The 16,091-nt window shown below is 43.0% G+C and overlaps 1 long non-coding RNA gene across 1 annotated transcript in view; it reads right to left on the minus strand.

Annotated features, from left to right (window-relative positions):
- Nucleotides 1-2,531: 2,531 nt before the first annotated feature.
- LOC122488017 overlaps nucleotides 2,532-16,091 on the minus strand; it is a 71,785-nt gene continuing 58,225 nt past the window's right edge. Inside the window, exon 3 of the long non-coding RNA XR_006298531.1 lies at nucleotides 2,532-2,951. This is a non-coding gene — a long non-coding RNA (uncharacterized LOC122488017). The remainder of the gene's footprint in view (nucleotides 2,952-16,091) is intronic.

Raw genomic sequence — 16,091 nt, forward strand, 5'->3', positions numbered from 1 at the left:
GGTTACACATGGAGCACCCCCTCTCCTACTGCTTTGAATGCACTGATGATCTTTGTTTGGGTCATAACAATCAGGTCCTCTCTCTCTGCCATCCTGGGAGGAGGATCGATCAGAATTCTTGTCACACCTGTCCTACTTGAGACTTTCCACTTTAACCCCCATGCCTTTGCTGTCTCATCCAGATTACAAATCACTTCTTCCTTTTTCAACCTGAACTTCGGCATCTTTCGCTCCCTTTGCTGCCCCTCCCCCAATCTCCTCATGTAGCACCAGTCTGCTGTTACTCACATCGCCAGAGACAGCACCAGGAGATTCACCTGCAGAGTCTCTTGTCCTGTGGGTCTCTGAGTCCACGGGTGGGCACCCCAGGATCCTGGAGATGCACTGTGGGTGGAGGGGGGGAGGACACCACAGGCCCGATCGATCCTACCCTTGGAGTTCCACAATACGCTATCGTCCACACTAAAGGTCCTGAGACTTCTCACCGTAAAGAGGCCCGCTTCATGTCTATAAAGTGCCACTGCACAAAATTATTTCAGAACCCCAACTTTTGAGTCAGGCCTTCTACCATTTTGCAGAAGTGCTGTTGTGAGGGGCATGTGTCAGGAGATGTCGCTGGTCCACATGGTGGGTCTATCCCATGGTGCTTGTATGCATGGGCATGGGCCTCAGGAAACGAGCTGCCTCTCCAACCCACCCCCCACCTTGTCTTCATCCCACAAGCTTACAGCAGTTCCTGGTAATGCCCGAGTTACAGATCTGGAGTGACCAGCCCTGGAAGCCCAACCCTAACGACTCACAGAACTTCAAGACGTTCCTCTTGTCTGCCTTCAAGTGGCAAAGACTGATGGCTATACTACAAAATAAATCCTTTCCCCCCTTGTTCTTTGACAAGAAGAACTTGTAATTTGGGGGCTGGACATGTCAGGATTCTGAGTAATCCTGGATAGGTGAGCAAGTGCAAGGAGGGCTGTGGGCAAGATCTAGAACTGTGTTTAATGGGAGGGGGCATGCCATTCTTTCCCTTCTCCCCTTCTCTGCTTCTGGAAAGATGTGATGGCAGGGGCTTGAGCAACCACCTTGTGTCCCATGGTAGAAGCCACACGCTCAACAAGGTAGAAGGAGACCGGGTGCCTGACATCGTAGAACAAGATAGCAGCTCCAGATTGACACATCTCTTCATCTTTTATATGAATAATAATAGAGTTTTTATTAGGCCACCGTTATGGTGAGGTTTCTGCCACTTCAGCAGAATCTAATCTTAATGCATTTGGCTCCTCTCTTCAGCTAAGCCCTCAGATCTCTCCAAGGTAAACTAAACGCCCAAATGATTTCCTCGAACAACCTCTCGGAAAGTCATCTCAACTGGGAACAAGTTAGCTTCAGGGCGACCCCACTGGAGTGTCTCTACTGATGACCTTCTGCCTCCTGTATCTGGACCCTCTCTCATCCAAGATCTTTCGCAAGGAGAGCAGGAGGTGGGAGTTGACTGGACAATCGTCCACACCACCGTGATGAGCACCTTGGCTGTCCCCGCCTGGGTGGTCTAGCCCAAGTAACCATCTGTTTTCTCACTCTTGGCCCCGGATAACTGTTCTTTGCATTGCCAAACTTTCGGTGTTATATGTTCATTTGGCTGCATTCCCATTTACGATCAGTGTCTTCCCCACATGAAGCATCCAATGTGTTCGTTAGTATATACACACCATCTATTCTGATCGGCTCAGTGTCATGTGGTTCAGCTTCAACATCACACAGCATCTAAATTAACAGACACTCCAATACACGACTCTGACCCTGCCAGTCCATTTCATGTTTAAAGCCATAGTGCCAAGGCTAGTAATTCAAAGGAAGGCAAGCAGCGCCTGGGTGGCTCATTGGGTTAAGCGTTCCACTTCAGCTCAGGTCATGAGCTCGCGGTTGTCAAGTTCAAGCCCCCCATTGGGCTCTGTGCTGACAGCTCGGAGCCTGGAGCCTGCTTCAGATTCTGTGTCTCCCTCTCTCTCTGCCCCTCCCCTGCTCACGCCCTCTCTTTCTCTCTCTCAACAATAAACAAACATTAAAAAATACTTAACAAATAAACTAAATGGATAAAAACCCTAACGTTAGAATATCGAGCACTCGGACACGCGAAAAGAAGATTTTTGCACAAGAAAGTGGTGTTGTAACCACTATCTCTGGGGTGTGGAGTCACCTACTTTCTTAGGGTTTGTTGCCAACGAAAAGGTTTTCAGAAAAAAATAATGTATTTGTACAAAGGCTTAGAAAAACCAGAAGCACACCTACATACGCTTTTGACTGCATCTACCTGAGGAGAGGAAAGAAGACAAGGAAGCAGGAAGGGAAGAAGAGAGGCAATGAGATCCGATCCATAATCTTTTTTTTACATGGCATCTAGCATGGAACCTGGTGGCTAAAAACAGATATTTCTCTATGCCCGAGGGGGGGCAGAACAAGGAACATAGATATCAGTTTCATTGTCACTACCACTGTTATCCTAAATTTTGAAATATTTGAGCATACAAAAAGCATCATATTGGATGCTCTTTATTGGATGCATAGATCTATGTTTATAGAAAGTTTTAATGGTTGCAAAGACAAATTGCGAAAATGGTTCATTTTTTTTTAGAGATCTTGATATATCATCCCGCATGCTAATAAAGTTTTCAATACTGGGCTGCAGTATAGATTATAATACTAATGTTTCCCCTGGGCTCCAGTGATTAGAACTCCTTTGGCAAATGTCTTAAAGTTAAGGTTAATGCACCAAAAAGCTGTAATTCACTGACGTTTAATACTGGCTCGTGCAACATGAAAACTTTGGTAGCAGATGCAGGCTGTTGAGAAACTTTTCTTCCAGCTTTGGAGTCCAGACGGTTCACAGAATGTTTTCTCCCCATGCCCTCAGAGCCGTGTGGTTCCAACACCTTCCTCACGGATGCACAATGATTCTGGAAAGACAACAACAAAGTCGGGGAGATAATGGCATTATTGTTGAAGGGAGCCTTCAGGAGGTAATACTCTAACAAGAATTGAAACTTGAACTCTTTGAACTGAATTTTTCAGGAAAGCACTTCCAAACTCTTGAAAGGAAAACATCAAAGTTTTGAAGGGCAGATATGAAAAAGACTTCCCCGCTTACACCAAAGTGACGCAAATTCAACCTGACACACATTTATGGTGAGTTTTGTGCGCCAGTGGAGATGAAACGGAAAAAGGCACGTGCTCGTCCTCAAGGAACGTATGACAGTGATCTTTCAGCTGGTTGAGACCTCGGTTTCTGAATTATTTTTCCCTTCTGTCCTCTGCCTACTCAGAAAGGGCTGGGTGGTACGTGGTTTTTGTAGGTGCTCTCTTAAGGTGCAAAACCTCTTTCAGGATAGTAGGAAACAAACTGTAACTATTACGAGAAAACATTTTTTTCACAGGTCAGTTTGGCAAGACCGAGAAGCTTAAAAATAGAATGTGTTGATACGAGCGTGAGATCATGGAAACTCTCATACATTTCTGGTGCAAGTGGAGAGAGGGGTGGCCTCTACAGAAAACAACTGGGTAATATTTACCTAAAGTTTAAGTGAATATACTGGTTGACCCAGCAATTCTGCTTCGAGAAAGGTATCGCCCTTTGCAAGTACTTTGCTCATCTGTGAAGTGATGTATGCTAGAAATAACTTATGGCACCACTGTGAAAACAGCAAGAGATTAAAAGCAACCCAAATATCTGTCAGTAGGGGATAGGTCAATAGGTGGGTAATAAAGTGGATGATAAAAAGCCGTAATGACTGAGGAAGCGCAGCATGAGCTCCGATGGAATCAGCAGCAGATGTGTCCAGGAGGACCAAACAGGGCACGATGAGACCATACGGTATGTGGTGCTGTGGCAGGTCTGGCACAGGTGTATCAGGACAACTGTCCTGCATCGCTGTCCCTTACCCTCCCCAGGAACCCAGTGGACTCAGCTGCCAACAGTTTTGTCACAGAGCTCATCCCTCTGAGAACCCCAGCTCTGTCTTGATACGGTGAAAACCCAGCCTGTCTCTGGGGGGTTGTGAAAATGAAACGTTCCTGGCTGATGCCTCAGATCTACATGCGGTTCTGGACCACCCTTTGGCCCACCAGAGAGCCCCCAACACCCTGGGAGCAGCTGCCGTCGGTGCCCCTGGCACCTGCTCCGCTGTCCCAGCCAGCTTTAAGCTTACACAACCAAGGCAGGGCACAAGCAAACCTTGTAAGGGCTGGCGTGCATTGTGGCAGGACTCGGGCTCTGCGATTCAGGGTCCGGCCGCATCTGCAAATCTTGCGGACCAGAGGGTTCGCATGTTTGTTATCAGGAAGTAAACAGCCTGGAAGGAGGAAGGTCTGTGCTCTTAGCTCCAGCCAGAGACACCAAAGACCCCGAGGGGAAACCGTGGACCACCTCTCCCCATTTCTCCCTGACCACAAAGTGGCTCTAGTAGAGTGAGAGCTGAAGGAGGCCTGGTAGCTTCTGAAATCTTCAGAAACTCCAATAATCGGTGTCCAGGAATCAGCATTCTCCAGTGCCTTTGTAGGAAACAGGCACCAAAAGGAGCCCTGAGAGCTGTGTGTGAACCCATGGGAAATAGACCCATACATAAGATCAGGAGGCTTGGACAGGAGGGCACAGGTACCCCTGCCATGCGGCCGGAAACAGTCAGGTTCAAGAGCAGGAGAAGACTAAGGAATTTTGGATTACAAAAGCGAACAGACTGCCTGCCTCAACTTGTAGGAGTCAGGGATACAGAAAACTGGACCAAAAGTCATCTATCCTTCAAGAGGACGACTCCTAAGATGTCACGTATGTCGAGCACGTTCTTCTTCATGCTTTCCTTCCAGTCCTGCCAAAGCAAGGCAGTCCAGTCCTGCCAAAGCGGTGGTTTGCAGGGACCGGTGAAATGCCAGTCCTCCCCTGTGTCAGTTGCTCCTAAAAACAACATTTTTCTTGTCCTGGCTACAGACACCTATCAGGATGTACCCAGAGCCTCTGTCTACTATGTCAACAGAGTAGAATGCTTGACAAGAGGAAATAAATCTGATTACCTAAAGCAGAAGCCAAAACCAGAAGGACGGTTGCAGCTTCCAGTGGTGAATAAGTCCAAGGCTGTTTTTGGGTTTTTTGTTTTGTTTGTTTGTTTGTTTTTTGCAACGGACATCCTAGATGTTTAAGAGAAAGTGAGAAGTTACCGCTTCTCTATAGGCTCCAAACTGGTCTCTCTGTCCATCTTTTCTCTGCCCCAGCCAGTCCCATCTCTGCAGTAGGGTTACTTTTCCCCAAAGTCCACTTTGATTGTTAATAAAATAAAGAGGTTCTCCAGGCATCGCATAAGTTCCAAAACTCTCAGCTTGGCTTTTAGGATTGTCTGAGTTGAAGCAGTATTTCCGGGACTATCTCCAACTAAACTCAAGGCCAGCAGGTTGACTCATCTGTTCTCCAACTCTCATCTCATCTGTTCCATCTCTGTGCTTGTCACTTGGCACCTACCCCACACCCACCATCATTTACTGACATCTTGCTATCTTTCAAAATCCAACTCGATGCCACCTCCTCCAGGAAGCCATCCTAATTCTCCCAGCCTTAAGTGCTCTCTCGTTCTTCTGAACTTCTGCAGGCCCTTGTTCCTCATATGGCTTTGTACTACAGTTGCTTTCCAAATGGGCTATGTTCTCCTTAGGAGTTAGATCTTTTATGGATTTTCTGTACCAAGAATTTTCTGGTATCTCTCAGTACTTAGCATTACATTCTACATGTAATGTTGACTCCCAGCCTTTCGATTAGAAGAGGCCTGCTATGGACTGAATTGCATCCCCACCACCCCCCTCCCCCCACCCCCCTCCAAAATTCATTATGTTGAAACTCTTAACCCCCAGCGTGATGGTATCTGGAGGTGAGGCTTTGGGGGGGAAATTATATTCACATGAGATGGTGAAGACGGGCCTCTCATGATTGTATGAGTGCCCTTACCAGAAAAGAGCCATTTTTTGTTTGTTATCCATTTGGCCAAGTTTTGTCTTTTGTTTGGAGAGTCTAATCCTTTTGCTTTTAAAGTAATTAGTATAAGGAGGAACTTCCGCCATATTGTTATTTGTTTTCTTTATGTTTTCTACCTTTCGCTGTCTCTTGTTTTCTCCATTACTGCTTTTTTGGGAATGAAGTTGGTTTTCTACAGTGAACCCGATTCCCTTCTCATTTCTTGTTGTGTGTATCTGTTAAATGCTTTCTTTAGAGTTACCATGGAGATTACATTTAGCGTCCTAAATTTGTAACAATCTGGTTTGAGCTGATACCAACTTAACTTCAGTAGGGTACAAAGTCACCACCCCCCAACTCTTCCCCCCACTCTGCCCCGGAAAGCTCTGTTCTCCCTTTCTGTTACTGATGTCCCAAATTAACTCTCTCCATATTGTGTGCCCTGTAACATGGATGGTTATTATTTTGCATGCCTTTGTCTCTTAACTCGTGTAAGAAATAAAAAGTGGGGTTACAAAACAAAACAAAAACAAAACTCTTTTTTCAAACTGCTCTCTCTCTCTCTCTCTCTCTGCTGTGTGTGGACGCAGAGAAGCCAACCGTCTGGGAACCTGGAAGAGAACTCTGACCAGAACCCAGCCACACTGGCACCCTGGTGTCAGACATCCAGCTTCCAGAACTATAAGAAAAGAAATTCCCATTGTTTAAGCCACACGGTGTATGGTATTTTGTTAGGGCAGCCTGGGCTGGCTGAGACGGGGCCTTAAGAGGTCCTCTGAGCCGGCCTTCTTATTTTACACGGCGATCCAAAGGGACACAGAGCAGAGCAGGGGTCAAAACCCAGCTGCCCCACCCCCCGAAAACCCCGCAGCCCACAGCTCTAGCAAGTATAACAAGGTTGTCAGATATCACAGAGTGAATGAAAAGGCCCAGAGCAATAAGTATATTTTTCTTAAACATGTCTATACCTTTAAACTCTTTTTATCATAGCTTTGAAATAACAAACCGAAGGCCCACGGGGACCTCCAGCAAGGTCTGAAATTGAGAATTGGGCTTAAGAAGCTGCCAGGGATGAGGAGAGGAAGGGGAGGACTGCCTGTTTGGTTATAACAATATTATAACTACAGAGTTGTGAGTTATGCAAAGGAGAACACACGGCAGGATTCACCACCACCTCGCGAGATTTCTTGTACCCGTGCACACACTAAAGCATTTCAGGGCTTGGCTTTCTGTTACTGCCACTACATTACGCTCATCCACGTTTTACAGCTCACAGAGGGCTTCCACATACATGGTCTCATGGAATCCACGCCACAGCCCACGCAGGAACGAGCATCTCTGCGGAGACAATCACCTCCTGGAGCCGAAGTTTCCATAAGTGAGCTGAGTAGGGTCACACAGCTGCTGAGGGTTGGACCTGAGACTGGAATGCTGTGTGTGTGTGTGTGTGTGTGTGTGTGTGTGTATGTGTGTGTGTGTGTGACAGAGAGAGAGAGAGAGAGGAGTTGGGGTGGGCTTGACCCCACTTCACTATACACTCCAGGACTACGTTCCAAGAAGTCCACGAACATTCTCCATTAGCTGGTAGCTGAAAGAAAACCGAACTTCTAATGAGGGTCCTGAGTTTCAGTCACCAATTCACAACTGACCGAGCAAATTACTTAGTCTCTCTAGTTCCCAGTTTCTTTACCGTGAAAGAGGCGTGTTGGATAGCTTTGTCTTTGATTCCCTTTCAATTCAGACAGTCTGTGATTTTCAGAGCTAAACAGGGTTAGATAAAAGAGCAGGCCAACTCACTTCCAAAAAATTCTGATCCCTGGACCAGGTCCCTAGGAGGAAGACATTATTCATAACGCATCCTCCCCACACTCTTCAAGTGGGGAGGGGAAGACAAGACCTGCATCTGGTCTGAATGCAACGGGAACTGAAGCCTGCCCTATCACTCTAGTTAAAAGACTCCGCTGTAGCTGTGAGCGCCAAAGTGGTCAACGTGGCTTTGGAGGTAAATCAAAACCAAGTATGCAGAAGATCAAAAGCTTTACTCCTCAGAGACCAGCAAAAGGCACATTTCCCAGACACTCTTCCCTATGGAATTTAAGATCTTCTGATATCTTGCCTAATTTAGACCCCAAACCCTAATAACTTCAGGCTGGAAATAGTCCTAGATCAATAAATACCCAAATCATAGTAAACCAGAAAACAATGTTCACAGCACTGAAAATCTCTTTATCATGGCAGCATCTATACGTATTAACTGTGTTTATTACTAATAACATATGAAGAGTGCGAGGGTTTAATGTGTCATTCCACGAGTTTTTAATCTTTAACACAGACTCTTTATAATCAAGTTCAAAAACTTTCCTCAGTGGTTCCATGTCTTTAGAGAAACAGAACATCTATCAAGAGAAAGACTTTAAAGCATGTTTTCAACAAGTAAGAAATAAAGCCACTGTGAAGAAAAGATGAGGTTTAAAAAACATTTGTTAAGCTATATTAGCACTGGCTTTCAAACCCCATACTATGACATTCTTATATTCTGTATTAATTCATATTTGCACATGTTATAAAGATTTCGAGGAATCTCAGCCAATAGATTTCTTCTAATCAGCAGAGGTACAAAAGGAGGACAGCAAGAAAACTTATTCATCAGAAGTAATACTATTTGGGAATAAGACAAAATTTTTCAAATTTCCGCATTAGAGCGCCACCTTCGCAATTTTGTGCCTTTCCAAAGTACTCACTAGAATATTAATTACCTAACATTTAATGTTAAGCTCATACTGAACAATGAAATCTATGAAATGACAAGTTCCACATGAAAGGTATTTCTTCTCAAACCCATTAAACTCTATAATAACCATTAACAATATTCAGTTCAGAGCCCCTTAAAATTCCGCGTCATGCACTTGGACATACAGCTGACCTGTAACTTTCAAAGTTTGTTGGCCACCATCTGGCTTTCGTCATCCATCCACTTATTAAGTATTCAGTTAATATAAATACAGAATAAACAGAGATGCAAAGTGAACATCGTACAGTTCCTGCCATGATAGCCATCATAGGGTGGGAAGAAAAACAAAGAATTAAAACCACGGTAGTGCACCTGCTGGCACAATCAAAATGTGTGTAAGACACCTGGAGAGCAGAAGACAGCGCACTTAGCTCTGGGGAAGCTTCCTGAAAGAGGTGGCATCTGAGTTCGGGCATCTGCTAGCTGTAGGATGTTGAGAAATGACTCAGGCTCTCTGAACCATACAGAGTGATAAGCTTTCCGTGACACAATGTATCTAGAACAACAGTGGCTCTCAAACGTTCTGCCTTAAGGGCCCCTTTATACTCTGAAAAATTTACTGAGCATTGCAAAGAGCTGATTTTTATCTGTCGGTACTGATTGTATTAGAATTTAAAACTGGGAATTGTAAAGTATTTACCGTTCGTTAAAATAACAATAAGGGCATGTTAACATAAATAGCATTTTTTAATCTCCCAAAATGAACAAAAATGCATACTAAGTGAAATAAGCTAGTCATAAAAAAAGAAATACTGTGATTCCACTTATATGAGGTACCCAGAGTAGTCAAATTTATAGAGACAGAAGGTAGAAGGGTGGTTGCCAGGGGCTGGGGAGGAGTGAGCAAACGGGGAATTGTTTAATGGTATGGTTTTACTGATGCAGAATGAAAAGAGTTGTACGGATTGATTGCACAATAATGTGAATGCACCGCATTCCTGAACTATACGCTTCAATATGGTGACGACTGTAAATTTTATGTTATACGTATTTTACCACAATTAAATTTTTAAAAAAATTTTGTTTATCTTTGCGAGAGAGAGTGCAAGTGAGGGAGGGGCAGAGAGAGAGGGAGACACAGAATCTGAAGCAGGCTCCAGGCTCCGAGCTGTCAGCACAGAGCCCGACGTGGGTCAAATCCATGAACCGTGAGATCATGACCTGAGCCGAAGCCAGATGCTTAACCGACTGAGTCACCCGGGCGCCCCATAGTTATTTTTTTTAATTAAGTTGAGTAATAGGAATGGCATGATTTTACAGTTTTGCAGATCTAATTTTTCTTTTTGTCTAACTTAGCACAGCTGGATTCTCATATCTGCTGCTACTTTCATTCTGCTGCGATACATTGTTTTGATTGTCTACCATCATGATTAAGTGGTTAAAAGGGAAAACATTTTGGTAATTTTATCAGATAATTGTGGATCTTCTTCTTTGATACTACACCAACATTCAACAAGTGGTAATTTCTTAAAGGTTAGTTATACTATAGAGTCTGAAACCATAAAAATTAACTTTTGATACTTCGTTACATTAAAATCCATTTTCTACTTTGCACCTTACGTGACTCTTTTACCCATGCGTGATTTCTTCACATTGACTGTTGGTTGTTGGGGAAATGTTGGTTCACTCTTCCAAATGTTATCCCATTTAATATTACAATATCCAAGGTATTGCATGCTTTACTATCACCTCTGATGTCATCAGAAAAGTCTTTAAATATTCTGAATTTATCAAGCCCATGGTGCTGAATACAAGTTTTCCAAAATTCCAATTTTCTCTTGAAAGCTTACATTCATTATTAGCCATACATACAATCAGTGACTTCTTTGACATAAAAAGCATATTTTGTTTATTCTCATAAAAAAGACCCACTACATCTGCCAAGTCTAAATATCCACAGTGTGTGTGTTATTCTTGCAGGTAAAAGGGAGACTCCGTGGAGGAAGTGACTGTTCAGCTCCCGGCTCAGAGTATCTCACAAGACCTTTCCTCAAGACAACTGTACTTCAAGGTACAGGAGAAGCCTTAACGCTCATGTTCCATGTTGTCACGCAGAGCATTAAAAAGATGTACACTTAAGGGTCAGGTTTTAATACAATGAATAATTTTTACACCTTCATCAAGGGTGTTCCTAAGTAAAAGTGGCTTTTTTCCCTCTGTAAGTACATGGTGGTGAACACAGGCTCACCAGTACAATTTGGTGCCTGGCCTTGATTTATGCTAAGGAGCCGGCAAGCTGACCCGCCATTGTTTTTGTACCTTCAGTGTAAATGCCAGGACAGTGAAACAGGCAAATAACATCTTACTGTTAGTATGAAAACACTTTGATCTTGTGGATTCCCAGGAAACAGTCCATGGACCATGCCTTGAAAGCCTCTGATCTAGAGGCCTTTTTATTTAAATCTTCATTTTTAAGTATTCTAACAGAAATGTTCCAATTCCTAAGTATACATGAAGATTGCAAAAGTAGATGAAGACCACATGAAGTATTGTAATGCTTGAACACAATTATTCTGAAAGGGATTCTAGACTGAAGATGCCTTAGCATGGTACCTTCGATACTAAGGAGAAAATTAAAGCAAGTGCCATATCAGGCATAGAGCAATAGAACAAAAAACTGTCCAAGCTGGTTACTCTGAGAGACGTCTCTAAGAGAGGTTTATAGTTTCTAAATGTTTCTTTTCTTTAAAAAGAAAATGATGTTTTTCTTCCCCCCAAAAAAGTTTAACCTAAAGAGAGGAAACCCCCCATTGTTATTCATATTATTCATATTTTTTCTTAATTTAGGCAGCAGTCATGGCTTTCACAAGCAATGACAACAGAAACTTTTCTTAAAATAGCACAGGCTTTCCAACCTCAAAACCTATAAGGACTGCTGGATTTCAAGGAATAAAATCATTGGAAGTTTACTACATTTGTCGTATTTCAAACTGAGTGTGTAAATAATAAAGGTCTAACTCAAAAAACAAGGCCGATAATTCCGTGGTGACCAGCCAGACTCCTATTCCCATCATTTATTCGTATGTTGATAGACTTCCCCAGGAAGCCTGGGAAAATAACAGAAGTAACTCAACTTTCCCCAAGAGAGAAGCCTTCATTTTTCCTTGGCAGATTCATTCCTAATCACATAGCAGGGAACCATTATTAACATCTGGATATTCAAAAAGAGCCACTGAATTATTATAAAAATGTTTCAAATCATCAGCCTAAAACTCAAATGATCTACAGTGTGTATGATGCTTTTTTCTCCCTTTAGTCAAGAAGATAAATGGAGAAATTCTTTATATTTCAACTTCCATTACACATTTGTTTTTAATCTGGGAAAATTCATGTCTGCCTACTGTACCTCCATATCAAAGACGGATATGTCAACGTTAGCTTCTGCTCCTCTCACCATGAGTTTCTTTTAAGAATACAATTTTTTTAGGAGTGAGATTACTGCAAAAATCAATTGGTCCCAAACAGTTATAAGTCAGATACTGAGTTCAGTTCTCTTTTAGTGTAGCTGTGTGCTGTTAGACTGAACAGCAATTAGGCAGATCAAATGTCTTCATGTTTCACTAATCCCTTCTCCCTTTTTTTTAAATTTATTTATTTTTTAATTTACCTCCAAGTTAGTTAGCATATAGTGCAACAATGATTTTGGGGGGTAGATTCCTTAATACTCCTTACCCATTTAGCCCATCCCCCCTCCCACAACCCCTCCAGTAACCCTCTGTTCCCCATATTTAAGAGTCTCTTATGGTTTGTCCCCCTCCCTGTTTTTATATTATTTTTGCTTCCTTTCCCTTATGTTCATCTGTTTTGTCTCTTAAAGTCCTCATATGAGTGAAGTCATATGATATTTGTCTTTCTCCGACTAATTTCACTTAGCATAATACCCTCCAGTTCCATCCACGTAGCTGCAAATGGCAAGTTCATTCTTTTTGATTGCCAAATAATACTCCATTGTATATCTATACCACATCTTCTTTATCCATTCATCCATCGATGGACATTCGGGCTCTTTCCACACTTTGGCTATTGTCGATAGGGAAGCTATAAACATTGGTAACCCCTTCCCCTTTTAAACAGTTTCTAAAAATTAATAGTCATGACTTGTCATAAACACACCACAGACACACATACACACACACACACGCACACATTATAATATTCTTTGCAAAGCCTTTAAGTCTCAACATTGGGAGCTACTGATTCTGTTGGGTCAAGATGACAGTTTTGTTGGTGGCACTTGATAAACTTGATAAGACACCCTTCTATTTAAAACCCTCTGATGTCTTCCCATTGTTCTCAGATCACTACGTGAAGTCTTACCATGGTCCACAAAGTTCTGCTTGCAGCCCCATCAAGAGGATATTCAGCCCAGGTGACACACAAAAAAATGTTTTTGGAACCCCCCAGGATGAACAGGTTAAAATCTTTGCAAGCAACTTTGATTTTGGCAAGGCCCATTCCAAACTTTTGTACTACATACTGACTTCCCACCACTCTACTTTCCCTATGTGTATGACCAGCCTGTTTATCACCCACCCCACCACCTGTCCCAGCCTCCTCCCCCACCAGCTGCCCATTCCCACCCTGCCTGAACTACAGCTCTGCCCCAAATAGTCTTCATGTCTGTGTTTCCCAATCAAATCCTACTCAACTGTCAAGTCTTGGCAGAAAGAGTCAATAAAGAAATCTTGCCAGGTTCTGCCTCATGCACCCTCACAGACTCTGTAACCTTCCTCCTCACACTGACCACATGGTAGATAAGTGGCTGTTGAGTTAGTCTGGTTTTAAATGTCTGTCTCCCCACTAAGCCTCATAAAAGCAGAGACTGGATCTGTTTTGCTAGTATAACCTCCCCAAAGCCTAGAAGAGAAACTATACATCGGCCCTCAGAAAGCATTCCTTCCTTGTGGGACAAAGTTCTTAATAAGGAGAAACTTCTCCTAAACTAAACTTTACATTGGAGTGGAAGCCCCTGAAGCAAATTCAGGGAGGGCTTTGGAGGGGGAAAATCTTTATTCTCTGCTGGATGTGAGGGAGAGAAAAGGAAGAGGCTGAGGATCTTTAGGATGGTCCCTCCCCTTAGAGTTGTGAGGCCTGGCTCAACAGGACAGATGGAGGCCCCAAAACCAGCTATCTAAATATTTATAAGCTTGGGGAACCTGGGTGGCTCAGCTAGTTAAGTGTCCAGCTCTTGGTTTCAGCTAAGGTCATGATCTCAATGTTCGTGAGTTCGAGCCCTGCATCAGGCTCTACATTGGCAGCATAGAGCCTGATTGGGATTCTCTCTCTCCTTCTCTCCCTGTCTCTTCCTTGCTCATGCTCACTCACTCTCTCTCTCTCTCAAAATAAATTTAAAAACTTAAAAAATAAATATTTATTAGCTTAAAATCAAGCTAATGAACAATCAAATGAAATACCTTCTATCCTCTTATTCTGAAAAATATGCCTTCAAAGTAAACCGGAAGTCTGAGTAATCAAACATAATGAAATATAGAGACTTCAATCAAGTTGGGGGTTTTTTTGCACCCAAATTATCCACATTTAAATTTTTTTTAATGTTTATTTATATTTGAGACAGAGAGAGAGAGATAGAGTGTGAGTGGGGGAGGGGCAGGTTAGGGATGGGGGAGACAGAATCCGAAGCAGGCTCCAGGCTCTGAGCTGTCAGACAGAGCCCGATGTGGGGCTCGAACTCACAAGCTGTAAGATCATAACCTGAGCTGAAGTCGGACACTCAACCGACTAAACCACCGGGGCACCCCAAGTTATCCACATTGTAAAACGCTTTAATAGGAAACAATTATTTTCTTCATTGTCTAAATACACACAACACACACAGAGTTCATAGATCTCCATTAGGAATGAATGGTGCCCATTGTTTTAAAAAACAAAAACAAAAAACAAACCTGATTTCCAGGACGCTCAGAATCCAGTTCCATTGAACAGTGAAACCAACATGCGTACAAATTGAAATTCCTGCCTGTAAAGAAATTGCTCTTCTCACAATTGTTTTTCCCCTTTCTCCCCAAAAAAGTCCTGCTCTGCTTTCCCCCTTGGACACTTTTCAACTCTGTATCCCGTCCTTGGTGGCTCCCAAGAGTGAAGGGTCTTCAAATCTCAGACATCTATTCACCATGTCCTTCCAAGGACCACAATGAGTGCTTTGCAGGTTATCTTGGGATGAGGGCTCTCAGAAGCAGGGACATTTACCACATGTAACACAGGTATGCCTCACTCTACAAAGGGAGTGTGGTCTGGAAGCCCTGAGTTCCCAGTAGCTCTCGTTCCCCTCTGTCTTCCCTTGTCCGTGAAGAGAATGCTCACCTTCATTTAGGGTGGTCACTTCATCAAAGGCCTTTAATTTCACCCTTTCTCCTTCTTCCTGTCAAGTATTCACCGCAACACTCATTCAAACACTCCATGAAGAACTCTCATAGATGGGTTATAACTAACTCTAAAAGGATCCATGAATCCCGTTGAAAAGTGAGATAATCTGTTGCAACACAAATACCAATCTTGCACAGCACTTGTGTCGTCCAATTCTGACTGGCCAGCTGGGAATACAAGCATGGCCCAGAGAAACGCTTGCCCGTGCTTCTTTTTGCTGACTTGGTACTGCACTTACTACCTTTTTGTGTGTGAAGACGAAAAACACACCCCAAAAATGAACTTGAAAGAATCAGAAATTTCCAAGTGTTGGACTGATAGCAATGATCGGGAATTGCTTTCAATGCCATTTACCTCTGCGGGGGCTACTGGTCATAACAGGACACCTGTTACTTCTTTTCCTTTATAATTTCCCTCCTCCTTAAATTTGTCTGAAGTGCCTTCCCAGGCTGGAACCTGCTACATCACCAGTAAGGGAGGGAAGAAGGATAAAAATTCCAAGGTGAGATGTATTAAACACAGACGTATTTTTCACCTTCTCCTTTTGGCTCCGCCTCCAGAGGGACTAATGCCTAATGATTCCAGGAAGCGAAAGCAATTAAATTTCACTTGGTGTAAAGTTGAAGAAATTGTCCCATGTGAAAAGAATGTTTCTTTGCCACATTCCATCAGCGGCAATAAACAGGCAGATTTCACTGGTTTTGATATAGTAGTGTGAGCTTTCACAAGGCTCAGGTTGATTTCATTTTAAAAAGTGGAATTTATGGGACAGAGGGCTGAAAGGTTTGTACTGACATGTTTAAAACCCTCTTTTTAAAAAGCGGCATATTGCATCGTTCCATTTAAGTGTTCACACCGCAGACTGAAACATAATCTGTTTACTGAAAAAACAACTTTTTATTGCCCTGTGAATAATTTCCCATTGAAAAA

This window comes from Prionailurus bengalensis, chromosome A2 (genome assembly GCF_016509475.1).
Source record: "Prionailurus bengalensis isolate Pbe53 chromosome A2, Fcat_Pben_1.1_paternal_pri, whole genome shotgun sequence".
Taxonomy (NCBI): Eukaryota; Metazoa; Chordata; class Mammalia; order Carnivora; family Felidae; genus Prionailurus; species Prionailurus bengalensis.